The following is a 17813-nucleotide window of genomic DNA, read 5'->3' as shown; positions in this document are numbered from 1 at the left end:
TCTGCAAATCTGCCAGGCGGGGCTCTGCGGAGGTTCAAATCTGAACTGGTTTCCGCCTCTCAAACTGAGCGTTATATAAACTGAGCCGGGAGACTTGACATGCTCTGCGTGACAAGTCATTCCGTAAAGCTTTCTCGATTCTACACCCAGGGTCTCCCCTGGAAATCTGGACCCCCCATCCCCGCATTTAAACAAGGAAGAGAACTGTTCATTTGTCTGTTGTTTCTCCTTCTCATCCAGTTATCACCAGCAACTAGATCTTTCATTTCCTTGCTCATTAGTCCAGGTTTTGAGAAAGAAGCCAGACCAGGCCAGGGGGCAGATACTCCAGTTTCCCTTTTATCTGGCTGCAACTGAAGCCATAAATCACACATCCTCTAGGATTTGCCTGCCCCTCTCCCAGAGCAACATGCCAAGGGGTTTAGGGAGGTAAAAAACAGGATCCTGGTGCAGAATAATTTGGGGCCCCACAACTATGAGTTGGAATGGAACACCGCAGAGGAAGGGATCCCGTATACCCCTAACTGTTTGCTTCTAACCCTGCCAAAGCCAGCGTGCCTGGCCGTGGCAGTGAGAATGGAGGAGGGGCGGCCGGGGAAATGAGAGGCCCATGAATCCTTCCTGAACTTCACAGCTACCAGAACAAACTTTCCAGACAGGCCCTTCCCTGAACACAAAGGACTGTATCTGACGGTTTGAGGATCTGAGCCTGGAGTCGGGGAGCTGAGATGGGCTGGTTACCCAGAATCCCCTGCTCCCCTCAGGAGTCAGGGGGTTTCTCAGGAGAAGTAAGCATTTTTCTCATCACAGCAAAGACTTCAGGTGCTCCTGTATAACAGTTGTTTGTGTACCTCATATCATGTTCCTAATCACACAGATGGGTCTTTCACTCACTGAGTACATTTTCATTTCTTTCTTTTTTTAAGATTTTATTTATTTGAGAGAAAGAGAGAGAGAGAGAGCATGAGCAGGGGGAGGAGGAAAGGGAAAAGCAGGCTCCCCGCACAGCAGGGAGCCCGATGCGGGGTTCGATCCCAGGACCCTGAGATTATGACCTGAGCCGAAGGCAGATGCTTAACTGACTGAGCCCCCTAGGAGCTTCTCGTCTTTTGTTTTACATCCTCCAACTTGCACTTCTTTTCTCTTACACCCTTTTCCCAGTTGAGCTGTAAAAGTAATCGACTGGTTAAAAATCAACATCGCAGCCTGTCTCCATCATGTCATGAGCCACACAAAGCACAACTATGGGGATGATAAATAGAACGTATGATGCCAAGTGTGAACCCTAAGGTAAACTGTGGACTTTGGGTGACTGATGTGTCATGTGGCTTGATCTCTGGTAACAACCGTACCATCTGGCAGGGATGCTGATGATGGGAAAGGCTATGCATGTGTGGAGGTGGAGGTATGAGGAATATCGCTGTACCTTCCTCTCAATTTTGTGGTAAACCTAAAAGTGCTCTAAAAAAATAAAGCCTTTCAAAAAATTGCATAGCAAAGAACCGGCCAAGTAGATTACTTGCCAAATGAGTGGTGTGTTTAGTCAGTCAGTTGGTGTGTCTATCTTGACACGTTGGGTCTGTTTAGAATTTTCGTAAATGTCTTGTTGGTGGAGGTGACTCTTCATGCCATCAAGAGCCAACAAGTCAAACCCTGTATTGGCCTTTTCATCAGGCCTGTGCATGTCCACAAAGGACTTATCAAAGTGTTGCAGGGCTCTTTCTTTCTTGTGCAACCAAATATCTTTCCCATTGAATGGCTTTGTCATAGCCTGATGCTATATGGTTATGCTGTTAAAATGTCCTCCTTCAAGCCTGCTTTATACACTGGGAGTTGAGCAGATAATTCCACATAAAAAAAGTGTTTTGCTGCTGCAGTGCTTGGCCCTGGAAAGAGGCAAACAGGAACCACTAAAGGTACAAATACTTTAGCAGACAGGGGACATATCCCGTGATGGGTGAAACAAACAAGGTGAAGACAGTAGGATAAGGTTGGGGAAGGAGTTCAGGGCAGTCAGTGGGCAGCTCAAAGGTACAGGCTTGGGGGGAAAAGGGTCAAACAAGATGGCAGGTGGTAGAGATGGGGAGACAGTACCAGCAGAATTGATTAGCCAGTGGAAAGAGAGGATTTTTAAAAGGTAAAATATGAATAATTTGGTAGTTCAAACACCTTCTGACATTTGCAATAGATGCCTCCCCTAAAGGATGGCCAATCGCTGTGGTGTGGGAACTGGAACTTGCTCATTTTTAGGACTCATTCGATCTTTCACTGAATTAAATATAATCCCAAACCTGGAATCGAACAATCTTCCATCACTATGTGGCCACTGTTAAAGGCCTCTCACTTTCCAGATCAGTTAACTCAGTAAAAGCAGGTCTGCCATGGTGCCCAGGGTACAAATTGTTCGTCCTAGTATGGGGCAGTTTATGAAAGGGGCTCTTGTATGTTCTAAATGAGAGGTTTTCTGCTTGTATTTTCTAAAGCTTAGGTACAGCCTTGCTTACTTACACAGCAATTTCGCTCATGTGGAAATTAGTGTGTGACTTCAAGTTGAGTTTTCTTGGTGTGCTCATCTGCCTGATTTGGAAAATATAGCATGGGTCCTAGGAGCTCACATCTAGGGCAAGACTTAATCAAAAGGAACTCTGGGAATATTTCGTTCTTGTACCTCCATATAATGAAGACCAGAATGGATACTGCCAGGACTCTCAAAAGCTTCAAACATACTTAAATTTTCTAGGCCCTTTCAGGACCTAACAAAGCAATTTCACAAACTTGTGATCTTCACACCAACCATATTAGGTAGATTTTATAAATCCCTATTTTGTAGATAAGGACACTGAGGCCCAGGGTGGGTAAGTGACAGTTAATAAAGGCTACCAAGCTGATAACTAAACCTAGGTGTGATATTGTGATTTATAATTTGGCTTTCATCCCTGTTCCGGGCATAGAGCACCCAAAACTCTAGGCGTTTCCTAAGTGGAAAGAGTGGTAAAGGTGTCTTTTGTTATTCATAACAAACCCCTTTCAATCACGTCTGAGTTTATGTTAACAGAGTGACTTTTGGAAAGCCCCAAAGGTTGGGGGCAGTTGCTAAGAGATCCAACCGTGTGGAACTTCCCAATCACAGGGACGGAAGAGAGGCTGGAGGTTGAATCAGTCTCCAATGGCCAACGATTTAATCAATCATGCCTACATAATGAAAGCTCCATAAAAAAACCAAAATGGTGACGTTTTGAGAGCTTTGCATTGGTAAACATGTAGGGAATCAGGGAGGGTGGTGCGCTCAGAGAGCATGGAAACTTGCACCCCCTTCCCACCTAACTCGCCGTATCCTCTCTTCCATCTGGCCGTTCCCTGAGTCCCATCCTTTTATAATAAGCCAGTGATCTAGTAAGTAAAATGTTTCCCTGAGTTCTGTGAGCTGCTCTAGCAAATCCATCGAACCTGAGGAGGGCTTCTGGGGACCCCCTGAGCTATAGCTGGTTGGTCAAAAGCACAGGTGGTGACAACTTGGGCTTGCAGGTGGCGTCTGAATTGGAGGGGGTGTGGTCTCGTAGGACCGGGTCTTCAACCTGTGGGATCTGACACAATCTCCTGGTGGACAATTCAGAATGAGTTAAACTGTAACTCAGCTGGTGGTGCAGAATGGCTTGACCTGTCACACATCGGGTGTCAGAGGTGCAGCAGCGTTGGGACGACTACCGAGGGTGGGGGGGAGCCTGAGTGCTTTCCTTTCACACTAGATTTTCCGACGCCAGGCTGCACCCTGAACTGCCAAGACTTCTCGGTGTTTTGTTCTAGAGGTGATGGTTAGGGAGAGCAGACAACCACATCTGTGTGTGTGTCTCCGTGGAATGCATGAAATAAGACGCTAGTCATTCTCCATATCATCGCGAGTCAACCCTCCTCCTGACAGACTGCAACGTCTCAGAGAACGTTTAATGAGCAGCGGTTGGTTACTGGTTTTGCAACGTGCAGACTGCTTCCCCAGGAAAACCTTCTGGGTCAATTCAGTGCGACCTTATCCTGTGTTAGGAATTCTCCTCCACCCACAGCTGGTCCTGCGGAGATGAAAAACAGGCACACGCCCTAAAGTCTTGTCCCAGATGAGTGGCTTTGGGGGATGCTAAATTCCCAGGCAGGCGGAGACAAAAGAGAAAGGGACACTTGCCACAGTTGTTCTGGCTACATTTCACTGATGTTTCAGTGTTATGCTATTTCTGGCATCATTTTGATGAGTGATTCAAAGACTGGTTTTTAACTCGGGGAGAGTCTGTCTCTTAACAGATTTCATGTCTGTCTTATCTCCTTCGCTAAATAATGCAGCTAATTTTGATACGGTGTTTATCTAGTGCTGGAGGGGATAGAAAAACAAGTAGGATCTGATCTTTCCACTTGAGAGGTCTACAGTAGGAGACGTAAGACATTATGTGAATAATGCCATGACAAGGCAGAATGATAACAATGATAGAATTGCCAAATGATGTAGGAATTTAACATTTCATGGAAGAATCTACCTTTCTAAACATTCTTTCTTCCACTGTCACCTTTGCTCACCGCCCCCTAGCCATGCTGTTTTCCTTCTCTTCCTAGAGCATACTATATTTTTTTCTGCCTTAGGACCTTTGCACCTGCTCTTTCCTCTGCCCTCTGTTCTTCCCCTACAACTTTGCTTGCCTCATTCTTCTTCATCGTTTGGGTCTCAGCTCAGATGTCATTATGTCAGAAAGCCCCTCCTGATGACCTTGTCTTGCTTGTTTAGTTATTGTCCTCTTATCCAACAGAATTTAAGCTTCCCATATATATTTGGGAGTTGTGAATAAGTTATGTTGGTGAACATGCTCAAAACATACCGAAATTCAAAGGGAGTACAGTGGGCCCTTGAACAATGCAAAGGTTAGGGGTGCCGACCTCCCACACAGTCAAAAATCCTTATATAACTTTTAACTCCCCCAAAACTCAACTAGTAACAGCCTACTGTTGACTGGAGGCCTTACCGATAACATAAACAGTTGATTAACACAGATTTTGTGTGTTACATGTATTATATGCTGTATTCTGATAACAAAGTAAGCTAGAGAAATGAAAATGTTATTAAGAAAATCATAAGAAAGAGAAAATACATTTATAATACTATACTGTATTTACGGAAAAAAAAAATCCACATTTAAGTGGACCCGTGCAGTTCAACCTCATGTTATTCAAGGGTTAACTGTATACAGAGAGAAGAGAACAAGACTGGCAGTTGACCTTCAGCTTCATCCATTTAGGCGGAATGAAGAACAAAAGACACCAGCAATGGAAGCTGAGAAGGAAGTGAGGAGGGTAGCACAGGGAGAGAGAAGTCAAGGGTACTGGGCGCCACAAGCGAGAAGCTGATCCCATTGAAGAGGTCGGGAGACTGGCATTGGATGTGACGAGTGAATGGTCACTGGTGGCTTCTGAGGAAAGCAGGGGCGGTGGGGACAGGGGTGAAGATCACGAGGGCTTATGGAGGGGGTGGTGAGGATGTGGGTCTCCAAGAACAGCACACTCCACCTGCTCGTTGGTAGGCAAGGAAGGAAAGTTAGTGCGCCATCCTGGGAACACAGCCACTTAAGAGAACTTGCTTTGGGGATAGACGGGAAGGTCTGAGTTTGAATGCAGACCAAGAAAAAACCACAGAGGGGAAACAGGATGAAAGAAGCAGGGGGAGTTTTTACAGGAAAAGCTGCTGGAAGATTCAGGAGGAGGAGAGCCAGAGGGTACAGAGGAAGGCTAGGGCCAGGCTTGGAGCCCGGAGTGTCATCCTAATCTACAGGAAGAACGCTGAGGATGGCCATGAATTATGACCTAAAACTTTGCAGAGAAGTGGTAGGTGAGACTATCTGTTCGCTTTGGGTTTCCAAGTTTTGGAGTTCTTTTCTTAAGATGTTCGTTCAGATTTTCCATCTTAAATTAGAAGTGCCTTGTTTTAGAGCCAATTAAATCTGGTTTAAAGAACATCTCTGAGATGAAGGATTTTTTTTCCACAATGTACATGGTTTTTCACCCCCTCTTTATGCTTTCTATTTTTTAAATTTTTCAGGTAATATATGCTCATTGTCAGAAGCAAAATTGGAAAACACAGAAAAGTGAAAGGATGTTAACATGTCTCTGTATTTCTACTACCCAGAAATAACTGCTCTAATACAGCATGGTGGCAAAGAGCATGAGTTCTAGAAGCACCTGCCATGGTTCAAATCGGGCTCCATCACTTCCTACCGAGGGATAGTTGCAAATTACGTAAAGTGTAAAGTTTCAGCGTCTTCCTGCATAAGATAGAGACAGTGGAAACAGTCATTGCCCAGCAGGGCTGTGGTGAGGATTAGATTGTATAATGTCTCCAGAACATACACCTGGTACCTCAAAAGTGTCCGCTGGTATGATAATGGAACGTCTTCCACTTGACTCTTTGAACATATATATGTTCTGCCCCTTACAAAATGGGGATTGCTTTGTCTGAATATTATGTATCCTGTTTTTGTTCCCACATACCATTAACTTGTGAACACCCTCCCATAACATCTACAACATTTCCTGTTATCCTAAGGTGAGCAACAGCACGATTCCCCCAGCTCGAAAGAACTGCTTGTTGTCATGACCTGGCGGGATCGACCGTCTCCACCCTCTGGAAAGCAGCAGAACTCTGCCCGTCATATTCAAACGAGGAGTTCACTTTACAAAGAATCGTCATAGGGCAGAAGCCGGTCCTTATTCCTTCTTTACATAAACAAATGAGAAGCGAAAATGAAGGATCCGGCACTGTGCTAGGATGTCAGTGAAGAAACAGACTGAAATGTGCCCCGTTTCCAGTTCTCCGCCTGGTCTTTGCTGCTTCTCTTTTGGTTGGGCTGTGTTTGCAGAAACACAGGAGAGTCCCCTTTCTAATCAGGGTTTCCTACATGCTCAGTGGCGCTGGTGGTTCAAGTAATAGGAAAGGGAGGCAGCATGAGCAACAGGGCCCCAGCCCTACGGCAGCCCTTGCAGATGGTGGCCTCACGGGCCCAGGGTGGCATTTCCCCATCCCCACCTGCTGGCAGCCTACGTGATTGTTGGGGTCATGGGCAAACTCCTCCAAGGCAGCACCTGGAGGATATCACAGACATGAGGCCCTGGGTCCAAAACCCTGCACTAACGCCCCACCCTCAGAGTGCCCATGCGAAATGCAGCGTCTGCACACAAACCTGACTGTCGTTACCCTTTTAATTTGTGATACTTTAGATCATTGGTAGGCTAGGAATAATCAGCAATTTTCTTTAAAAGTGATGTGAGTTTTCTTCTAATGAAGGACATTGACTTTAATTCTTTGAGCCACAGACACAATTTTCTTTCTCAGACAGGCCCCATTTATCAAATGTTACAGGATCTTAACAAAGCATACATCATATTCAATTGGGTGAGGTAGTCTTCCAACCTGGTTTTAATAACTCTGCTCTTAAATGCCATTTAATGGGTCATCGATCCATCGTACTCTTAACCCAAGTTACTGAAGTGTAAAGGCACAAAGAAGGATCTGGAGGCTGGTGAGGCTGACAACTCAGCAGGGGTGGAGAAGGTTCTCACCGGCTCAGGGTCTCTCCATTCTGTCCATGAGTGGTATTACCAGCCCTTGGGCTTTTGCACAGGGCTAGGAGCTAACTCTTGAAGTCTGGGATTGCAGTTTCTTCCTTAATTCAAAACACATGGTAATACCAGAGACGGTGCCTGATGGCAGGCTGATTTGCCACCGTGGAGCCAGTGCCCTACTGGGGTCTACTTTGTTTTGGAATTTCTGGTGTACTAAAGGCCCTGCAGAGAAACTATGCTTGATATGTGGAGATACCCAGCCCTTCAGAAAAGCAGAGGCGAAGGGAAGGAGGGGGTTTATTTAGTAGTCAGTGCTGGGAGGGGGAAGAAGGACATTGTTCTAATACATAAAATGGTATATGTGAAGAACATTTCTATATTTTCCAGGCTCTCCCACTCTTGGTTTGAAATTGGTAATGCATATGAAAAATATCAAGGTGGTTTTTATTGTAAGCCCTTTCAAATTCCTCCCTAAAGCTGCTGCCAAGGGCCCTCCAAGGCTAGACTTCCAGGAGTGCTTAAATGGTGAATGAAGAATTGATAATGAAACTACTACTATTTACTGAGCACCGTGTGTGCACTATACAATATCCTAAGTGCTTTAGGTAGGATATCTTCTTCTCAAAACAATCATATAAGAAATTGATTTTCATCCCCCCATTTTGTAGATGAGGAAACTGAGGCTCGGAACAACTAAAGAGCTTGCCAGATTCATGCAACAGGTATACGATGGACCTATATTTGGTGGACACAGGTAAGGTGAACATGTATCGGTCCAACCCCAAAGTCTGCTCGTTTTAGGTACAGCATGATGCTAAGCTAAAATCACAAGCTGCACCCCCATGTTCCTTGCAGCATCCTTTTTAAAAAAAGATTTATTTATCTGTTTTAAAGAGCCAGTAGGGTGCCTGGGTGGCTCGGTCGTTAAGCGTCTGCCTTCGGCTCGGGTCATGATCCCAGGGTCCTGGGATCGAGCCCCACATCGGGCTCCCTGCTCGGCGGGAAGCCTGCTTCTCCCTCTCCCACTCCCCCTGCTTGTGTTCCCTCTCTCGCTGTGTCTCTCTCTGTCAAATAAATAAAATCTTAAAAAAAAATAAAATAAAATAGAGAGAGTAAGCACAGGTGGGGGGGGCAGAGAGGGGAGGAAAGAGAGAGAAACAGACTCCCTGCTCAGCGTGGAGCCTGACACAGGGCTTGATCTCATGGCCCCGAGATGATGACCTGAACCAAAATCAAGAGTCGGACGCTCAACCGACTGAGCCACCCAGGCGCCCCTCCTTGCAGCATTATTTACAATACCCAAGGCATGGAAATAACCAGATTGTCTGTCAATGGATAAATGAATAAGGAAGTTGTAGTATATATACACAATTGAATATTATTCGACCATAAAAAAGAAGAAAATCTTGTCTTTTTGACAACATGGATGGACGCTGAGAGCATCATGCTAAGTGACATAAGTCAGACACAGAAAGACAAATACTGTATGATCTCGCTTCTATGTGGAACCTAAAAACAAAACAAAAAGCAAATTCATAGCAAAAGAGATCAGACTTATGGTTATCAGAGGCAGAGGATAGGGGGTGGGGGAATTGGAGGAAGGAGGTCAAAAGGTATAAACTTCCAGTGATAAGATTAAAAAGTCCTGGGGATTTAGTGTACGGCCTAGTGACTACAGCAAACATTGCTGTCCGGCATATAGAAACGTCGCTAAGAGAATAAATCCCAAGAGTTCTCATCAAGGGACAAAACCTTTCTTTCTTTCCTTCCTCCTCCCGCCCTCCCTTCCTTCCTTCTCTCTTCTTTTTCTTTTTCTTTCTTTTTCTTTCTTTCTTTCTCTTCCTTCCTTCCTTCCTTCCTTCCTTCCTTCCTTCCTTCCTTCCTTCCTTTCTTTCTTTCTTTCTTTCTTTCTTTCTAATGAGATGAAGTATGTTAACCAAACTTATTGTAGGAATCATCTCATGATAGACGTAAGTCAATCACAGAGTTGTACACCTTACACTTATATAGTACTTAGGGCAATTATATCTCAATGCAACTGGGAAAAAAAATAAAATCACTAGCTAGGAAAAAGAAGATAATTGTGAGTGTATGGCTGTGTGTTTTTCCCAGTGGCACAGAAAACTGTGAATTGATTTGGCAGTGAGTTTTAAGATGCAAATGAATTGACATGAATTTCTGACCAGCATGAGCAATTTGGAGAACAGCACAAAGCTGGATGAGAAAACAAAGCAAATGAACTACTCCCAAGTCTTGGCCCTCAGCAAACGCCTGGGAGGGGCAGAAAGCAGGAGATTTTGAGCACTTTTGAAAACTGAGATTCACCAGGAACTCCACATTCGGTTCTGATCCTCCCTCCCGCCTCCACACTGGGCACTTCCTCCAGGCCTGAGAACTGAGTGTCTGCTTGTCCAGAACATTCTTGTTAAATCACTGGTTTGGAAAGTTGTGAAAAGAGTCAGCAGACCCTGAACCAGAGGGTAACCCAAACAGTTTACAAATGACAAGACCAGCCCTCTCTAGCGGATGGCTTTGATTCCACCCAGATGTGTGTGTGCAAAGGCAAGTCTGTCGTGAAGCTGAAAGATTAAACAAACAGGCAGGTACCTCTGACAGGCTATACCGTCCGACTGTTGATGTTTATGGATCTTACCCCTTCTTTTTGGTTTGTACTTTATCACAAGCAGAACCCAGAGAAAAAGGAGGTAGTGTAAACCCCTCCTTTGCTGGGAAGGCACAGTGTCTCCTAGGGAGAATCTAGCTGGGAACTGGGAATCCTTGGTGTTATTTCTGGCTGCAATAGTAATTCATAGGGTTGAGTAAACCATAGGCTTTTTTCTGCCTTCTGTTCCTCGTTCCATTCATTCCAATTTGTGTCCTTGTATCTCCATCCCCCACCCCTACCGTAAGCCACTTAGGAGGTTGATCATATATGGTAACGTGGATATGTTGTATGCTTCTTCCCCTTCGCTTGCACTGTTCTTCTATGTGGAAACCCTCCCCTGAACTACAGCCTGGACAAATCCTGTCTCTTCTTCTTCTTGAATCCTGCTCTGAGCCCCCCGGAAACCCAGCAATGTTTGTCGTCTGACCTTCTCCTGGCCTCCTTTGACTCCTACCAGGCATGGCCATTACCTCTCCCCTACTTGCCTGACTGATTTCCCCAGCTGCTTTGGAAGTTGCAGCAAACATCTTGTTCTCTTCTTTTGTGTCTCTCCCTCAGTATCAGCACACTGACTGGCGTGGAACTCAATAAATGTTGGTTGACTGAAAGGTAAAACAGTAATGTCAACACAGCGGCTACCTTTTTTTTTTTTTTTTAATTGAATGCTTACTGTCTCCCAGAACCGTGCTAAGAGCTTTGCAATGCAATATCTCACTCATGACAACAACATTTTGGGGTGTCGTTTATGCTCATTTTACAGTGGAGGGAACCGAAGTTCATTAACAAGATAATGGTCATACAACTAGCAGGTGGTAAAACTGAGATGTAGCCCTAGAGCTCTAGGCTTCCCTTACGGTTCCACTCCCATGTCCCCCTGCCCCATTCAAGAAATATTTGATTGATTAAAACAACAATGATACAAGGCGGGGACATTTGCATTTGGGATTCATGCGGCCATAGGAATGGTAAGTAGACAACTAAAATAGGAGAAGGGAGATAATGTGAGGACTCCACGCCTCAGCAAGAGCTTTGCAGGCAGCAGATTCTCATGTTGGATCCCCATGTAGGCCTCACTGCTGAGTGCTTCAAACCCTGAATTCTGAACTCAAACAGACTGCGGTTTGAATCTTGGCCCTACAACTCACTAGCTGTTTGATCTTGAGTGACTGACTTAAAGCTTCCTTATGCATAGCATTGGACGATAATGGTACCTCCTTCATTTGTTTGCCTTGAGGATTCAATATATACATGAAAAGGGCTCATATAAATTAATGTCAGCTATTATCATCCAGAACCTCTTGGGGCACCTGGGTGGCTCAGTCGGTTAAGCATCTGCCTTCGGCTCAGGTCATGATCCCAGAGTCCTGGGATTGAGCCCTGCATTGGGCTCCCTGATCAGCGAGGAGTCTGCTTCTTCCTCTGCACCCTCACCCCTGCCACATGCTTGCACACTCAATCTCTCTCTCTCTCTGAAATAAATAAAATCTAACTTAGACCAAAGCGATCGAATCTAGGCTTATAGGCAGAAGTTGGGTATTACACAGGGATTTTTTTTGGAAAAGAGCTCTATTTTTACCCTTCAATTCCTAACACAACAAAGAAAGTGCAGACAAGTAGTTTCAGAAGAGGAGAAAGGCAACCCAAAGACCATGTCTTAAGGATTACTGAATACACCACTGCCATGTTCACCCGAAACTTGTCATGACCAAGGTCAGGGCCAGGGTGGACATCAGGAAGGTCCTCCTGCCGGTAAACGGTTGATATTGCAGTATATTTATTGGCGTTTTCTACAATTTCTAAACCCAGTGATGAAGAGCCGATGCAAATCTGGCCTGAGATTGTTTCTTAGTCACTAGGTGACCTTGGGGCTAGGTGACCTAACCTCCATGTCTTCTCTGTAAACTGCAATAATCAAAGGACCTACCTGAGAGGATCCTTGGGAGAATTAATGTATATGTAAAGGACTTGGAACCAAAGAAACACCTTTAATTTATTTTAGTTTTTATAGTTATAACCAGTCTAGACAAGTATTTACCTTGGGTGGTTGTGATGCAGCCCTGACAGAACAGAAGGGCTCACTCTAGACTAACAAGATTCCCCAGCACCCCAAGTATTTTATTCTATAAAGTGGATTAAATACGGGAATTTTATTAGACAGCTTTGGCTGGAATTCTCAGAATCCTCTCTCAGCGATTCCCTCCCCGCCATGGTTATTTGATAATGTCGATCCAGATTCAGAAGCTGCGAATTTTTTTTTTCCTTTAAGGTTTGCTATCATCAGGTGATACGCTCTGAATATCCTGCAGAGAGCTTTTAGAGGAAGGCCAGGCCGTGTTGCAACGGCTGAGCCAATTCTTGCCAATGGGTTTACCTAAGGCTTCATGGGCGTGGGAGGCAAACTAAATATAACATCGGTTGCTAAAAGGAGGCCACGCCAAACTCATCCGTGTCCCCAATTCCGACCCCGAGCACACAGTGAAAGCTGGCATTTCATCCCCTGTCTGCTACCATGCCTGGATCAGAGCCCTCAGCTGCAATTTGCCCCCCAGGGCAGAATATCAACAAGCACTTCCTCTTGCTCAGAAAATGCTTGGGGGTGCCCTGAGCTCTTGGCCAAGAGAGAAAACAAACGGCAGGTTATTTGGCCCAGACCCGGAGACGCTGTGGAAAAGCCACAGCGGCCTCCCCAGAACAGGGAAATCACAAACAGAATGCTCCTTTAGGGAAACAGCAACAAAGCCACATGGTGTGGGAGACGGGGCCCCGAGCTTGGATCCAGGCTCCTTGGGGAGGGGAGAACAGAGGGCCCTTCAGATTCCTAGAACCCACTTCCCTGTGGCTTGCATTCGGTTCTGACTCCCCAGGGCATCTGCTACCTAAAATACCCAAATCTCCTGCTTCTAAGCTTGGGTCACAACTTGTTTATTTTCCGACAGAATTGTCCGTCAAGAGACTTCCTCAAATTTCCCCTGGAAACTTAAAAGGAAGCTCATGAATCACAATCCTATGCACATTTTGGAAATTGAGGATTTTTTTTTCTTTCTTTGAGAGATTAAGAAATATTGTTTTGTATCCCTGCTCACTTCTCAGATGAGCTGATACAACATGACTGGATATCTGCAAGCTTGCTTTTATTTTGTAGCAAAGGAATACACTGATAATAATGGTTTAATATCTACTGAGCCCTTACTATTTATCAGGCATGGTCTAAGTATTTTATATATAATGTCTCATTCCAGAGTTTTTATTTCCATTTTATAGAAGAGGTTTGGTCTAAAAATTGGGACTTAGACTGACTCCAGGGGACATGCCCTTTAACCCAGGCTAAGCTGAAGTGCTCTGCAGTAGGTGGGCCAGCTGCCCATGCACCTGCTCTTCCCAGCGTCCCTGTTGGGGGTGGTCATGTGACTGTTCAGGCCAATGGGATGTGAACAGAAGGCAAGACCACCACTGCTAGGTCTGACACCTAAAAAAGTCTGATGGGTGCTTCCCTTCTGTCTTCTTTTGGTAAATGAATAGGTCACTGGGCCCCTAGAGGAGGGCAAAGTCCCAAGATTACCCTGAGTGATCCCACGGAAGACTGTCTACCAACCAGGGTATTGTTGGACTTACTATGAGTGAGAACTAAATTTCTGCAATGCCAAGTTGCTTAGATTTCCAAGCTACCTGCTGCAGAAGCCGAAGTTACTTTCACTGATGTGCCCTACGATAAAAACGAATCAACTGTCCACAGTTAAAAATTTACTATTGGTGGAGATATGGCAGAATGACCATATAGTTCTAAAGTGCATGCTTTCTCTCAATCTGCAGGGTGTGCAGCCCCGATGAGGAAATTCTCCTCTCACTTGGAAAGATGATAGGGACCACGTACCCTGCTTCCATCTTCCAAAGGGAGTCAGCGTGACATGAAAATAATCAGATTGCACAATCATCATTTATTGGGAACCCATCTGTGTGGGGATGAGCTCATAGCCTTGACAAAGAAGAAAATTTCCAGCTGAGGTTGGTTGGTGGGGCTTCCCAAATAGTCCAGCTCATTTTCAGAAGGTCCAGCAGTGGGTCAGGACAACACTAAGTGAAGAGCATCCAGTGACCACACTGGTCAAGCTGTATGGTCACTGTTATTGTAAATGATATAAAACACATTGCACTTATTAAAGAAGGGCATGTGATTGATGGGCCTAACAAATTCAGTATTCTTGTTTTGCCTACTGCAGCAACTTTGGGTCAGTAGCTAGTGTTACTCCTGGCCGTCTCCCTCCTGCCCCTTTGCCTTGTTCACTCCCACTTGCTCATGTATAACCGCCTCAGGAATACTTCCCTGAACATATCTAAGAACAGGCAAGTTCACCAGGTACCTTGTCCTCAGAGCATTAACCACAAGTATAATTTCACCTGAGTTTCTATAATTATTACACTAGCGCTACTGAGTGAATGAATGATTGTCAGATCTCCACCACTGGCATACAACCTCTATAAGAATATGGAATCATGTTTGGTTTTGTTCACCACCCCATCTCCAGAACATAGCCAATACCTCACACATAGGAGGTGTTTGCTCATTATTTGTTAGATGGATGGACAAACACATGAATGAATGAGTGAATCTGCATTTAATTCGTGGAGAAACTGAGGCAGACATAGGCCATACCCAGATTCACTGCAAAAGCTAGAAATGTAACTTAGAAGACTTGGCTCTACAGCTGCTGCTGATCATCGTTTTCCAAATGACTCTTGAAGGGGCTATTCAGAATCAGCTTGAATATGCATAGCTGGGCATTGCCCCAGAGCAAATGTCCAGCACTGCTCCTGAGGTCCTTCCCCAAAAGAGGCCAGCCACAAGCTTCCCTGAGCCTTGATGTGATCCCCTTTACTTATAACACCTCCCAGCGGTGTGGAGAACCTAAAAGAGGGGAAAGCATTTGAAAGCACTGGGTAAACTATAAAAAAGATATGCCTGTGTAGTTCTCTTAAAAGTAAAAAGTGAAAAATTGTCTCTCAAAGGATGGGATTTTGAAAAGACATGAGTTTGTGAAGAATAAGACATTTTGAGGATGTTAGGCAAAAAATCTGCTTAGTTAAATATCATATTTTCATGGCAATGGCAGAGAAACAAGGGCCCCCCTGGACTCCATCAGCCCCAACCCAGAGATGCCCAAACATACAATTTAAGTGAAAAATTGGCTACTCCCCTTCTAATGGGATTACTATCCGCAGGCCCCACCTAGGTAGAATTTAGAAGCTCTCGTCGTCCAAAGGTAGTCTGATATTGGTCCAATGCTAAAATTCTGAGTTGATTTGCACAGTGCTTTGAAAGTAGATTAGCATGTGTTGGGAGGGACTGAACCAAAGTGAGAGATGGTTGAAGTAATAACTGATGGCTTTTTAAACCTCCAAAGTATTACTTTCTTACTGGAACCAAGGAAAATGCCTTCCTGGAGGATGAAAACGTATCCCATGTCAGACTCAAGAACTATTTTATGAACAAAGTAAAAATCGAGTTCTTACATTGTTTGCAAATTCTGTCCACATCAAAGAATTAGAAAAGCCAAGAATGGGAGTTTTGCTCCCGGTCTGATTGCAGAGACGTGCTTCCGTGACAATGTAAGAACATACTGTTGCAAACGACAGGGTGTGTGACATTCAAGCCCTGGTGGAAATGCAAACACATCATCCTTTACTGACAGGCGCCAACCAGTGAGTGGTAGAAAACGTTAAAACACACAAATGGGCAGACTTGACAAAACTTAGAAAGACATAGGATAAATTAGCTAATTGTTCTTCTTGGTGAAAACCTTCCTTTTTTTCCTTCCTTTACCCATAACACATGGTATAGATCACTGGAGAAAAGGCTAAGCCCCACGCCATATGTAGGCATTAAATAATACAAAGGGCACAGCCCTTTGAAAACATACATTGCCATAACACAATGATGAAAGGGGAACAGCAAAAATAGCAAATTGAGAATCAAAGCCTAACTTTCCACATGTGGAAACGTTTGCTGGAATCACGACAAAACCCACTGGTCCCAGATTGGTTGAGTTAGTTGTTTCAGAAGATACGGATGAATCATTGAAAACCCAATCTCATTTGAGAGGACTTGCGCGTCGTTAGGAGAATGTAGCACTGTCCTCACTATAATCATGAGGACAGCTGACAACATTGCACTTTCAAAATAGTTCAATTTCTAGAACCTCTCAGTTTCAGAAACATGTTTTCTACTAGGAAGAAGACACACGAAGCTTTCTCGCTGACGATGAACCCCGTGCCAGGATGGTAGGGCCCGCTTGTGGATTAGCTGATGGTGTGTGTGTGTATATCCAGGTCATTGCAGGCCTGGGCCACAAAGAGCTAGGGGTAGAGACCTGGGATGAAACTGGTACATATAATTTAAAAAGGACTCTTTCCCGATTCCTGACACTTGGGTGGTCACGAGAGCCACTGGTCCATATTTCCTCCCAGGAGCAGCCGTGATGGGTGAATACAGATAATTTGAAAACCATGGAACAGAACACACTTCTTAGAGGAAGGTGGGAATGTGCCCTGGGACATTTTTCTACTCCTACTTTCTCTGATACAGCTTCTATCCTAAAATCAGGAGGACCAAGTATGTGGCCTCTTTTGTGCTTTGTTCGGCAGGCATCAGAAAATAAAGAGCAGAAACAAAGTTGACAACTCTCATGAAGGGTGCAGTTTCTAGAAATAGACCAAAAATAAAAAGATAAAAAACAATTTTAAAAACTGATGACATCCAACTTAAAAAAGATCACAATCTAAAGCAGGCTCACATATGCCATACATATGTGATCCCCATCTTTAAGGCCAGAGGCAATTTATGGCATGGCAATAATTCAGGTTGTTGGTCTTATTTATTTTATTTTTCCTATAATTCCTACTGCACAACCGGGGGGTGGGAGGGTGGCTGGGAGGGTACAGGGGTGCATTCATCATGAAGCTTAAACTCCAGGGTTCTTCACTTCTTGGTCTTTCCTAGGTCTCCGGGACAATTCCTAGCAATATGTGCACATACTCATATTTGCATAAGTGAGCTATTTTAATTGTCATCAGTTATGACTCATGGCTCTTTCTTCACTGACTTCCCTTCTGTTAAACCTCCCCTCTTGATCAGGTAGCATCCGACTGGCTGTGGGCATTTTTGGAATAAAGCTAAGGGTAAAGTTGAGCTGAGGTACTCGTAGTTTGAGTTTAGTGGGATGTATGTATGAGGTTCACAGTCATTTCCAGCTATGAAAAGATGGAAGTGAGCTGCACCAGTGTGGAAATGGATTCCAGCCAGGTTCCTCACCGCTAGGTGCCGATACCTTGTGTCGTTCACGACAGTCCAGAGAGAGACCTTATGCAGATATTACTCCATGTTACAGCACCTGGCTGTGGACAGGTATATGACCTTCACCCACACAGGAGAAATAAGGTTTAAAATGCTAGGAGCAGGGGCCACCTGGGTGGCTCAGTCAGTTAAGCATCTGCCTTGGCTCAGGTCACGATCTCAGAGTCCTGGGATCAAGCCCCACATGGCGGCGGGGGGCGGGGGGGCTCC

At 44.8% G+C, this 17813-nt stretch overlaps 1 protein-coding gene across 3 annotated transcripts in view; it reads right to left on the bottom strand.

Moving 5' to 3' along the window:
- The window catches only part of FRMD4A (FERM domain containing 4A), a 595336-nt gene that overhangs the window by 251828 nt on the left and 325695 nt on the right, over positions 1-17813 (bottom strand). The window lies entirely within an intron of this gene.

Source organism: Callorhinus ursinus, unplaced genomic scaffold (genome assembly GCF_003265705.2).
Source record: "Callorhinus ursinus isolate GAN/ISIS: 27379988/994484 unplaced genomic scaffold, GSC_fseal_2.0 scaffold36, whole genome shotgun sequence".
In the NCBI taxonomy this organism is placed as follows: Eukaryota; Metazoa; Chordata; class Mammalia; order Carnivora; family Otariidae; genus Callorhinus; species Callorhinus ursinus.
This window is presented reverse-complemented; position numbering and strand designations above follow the sequence as displayed.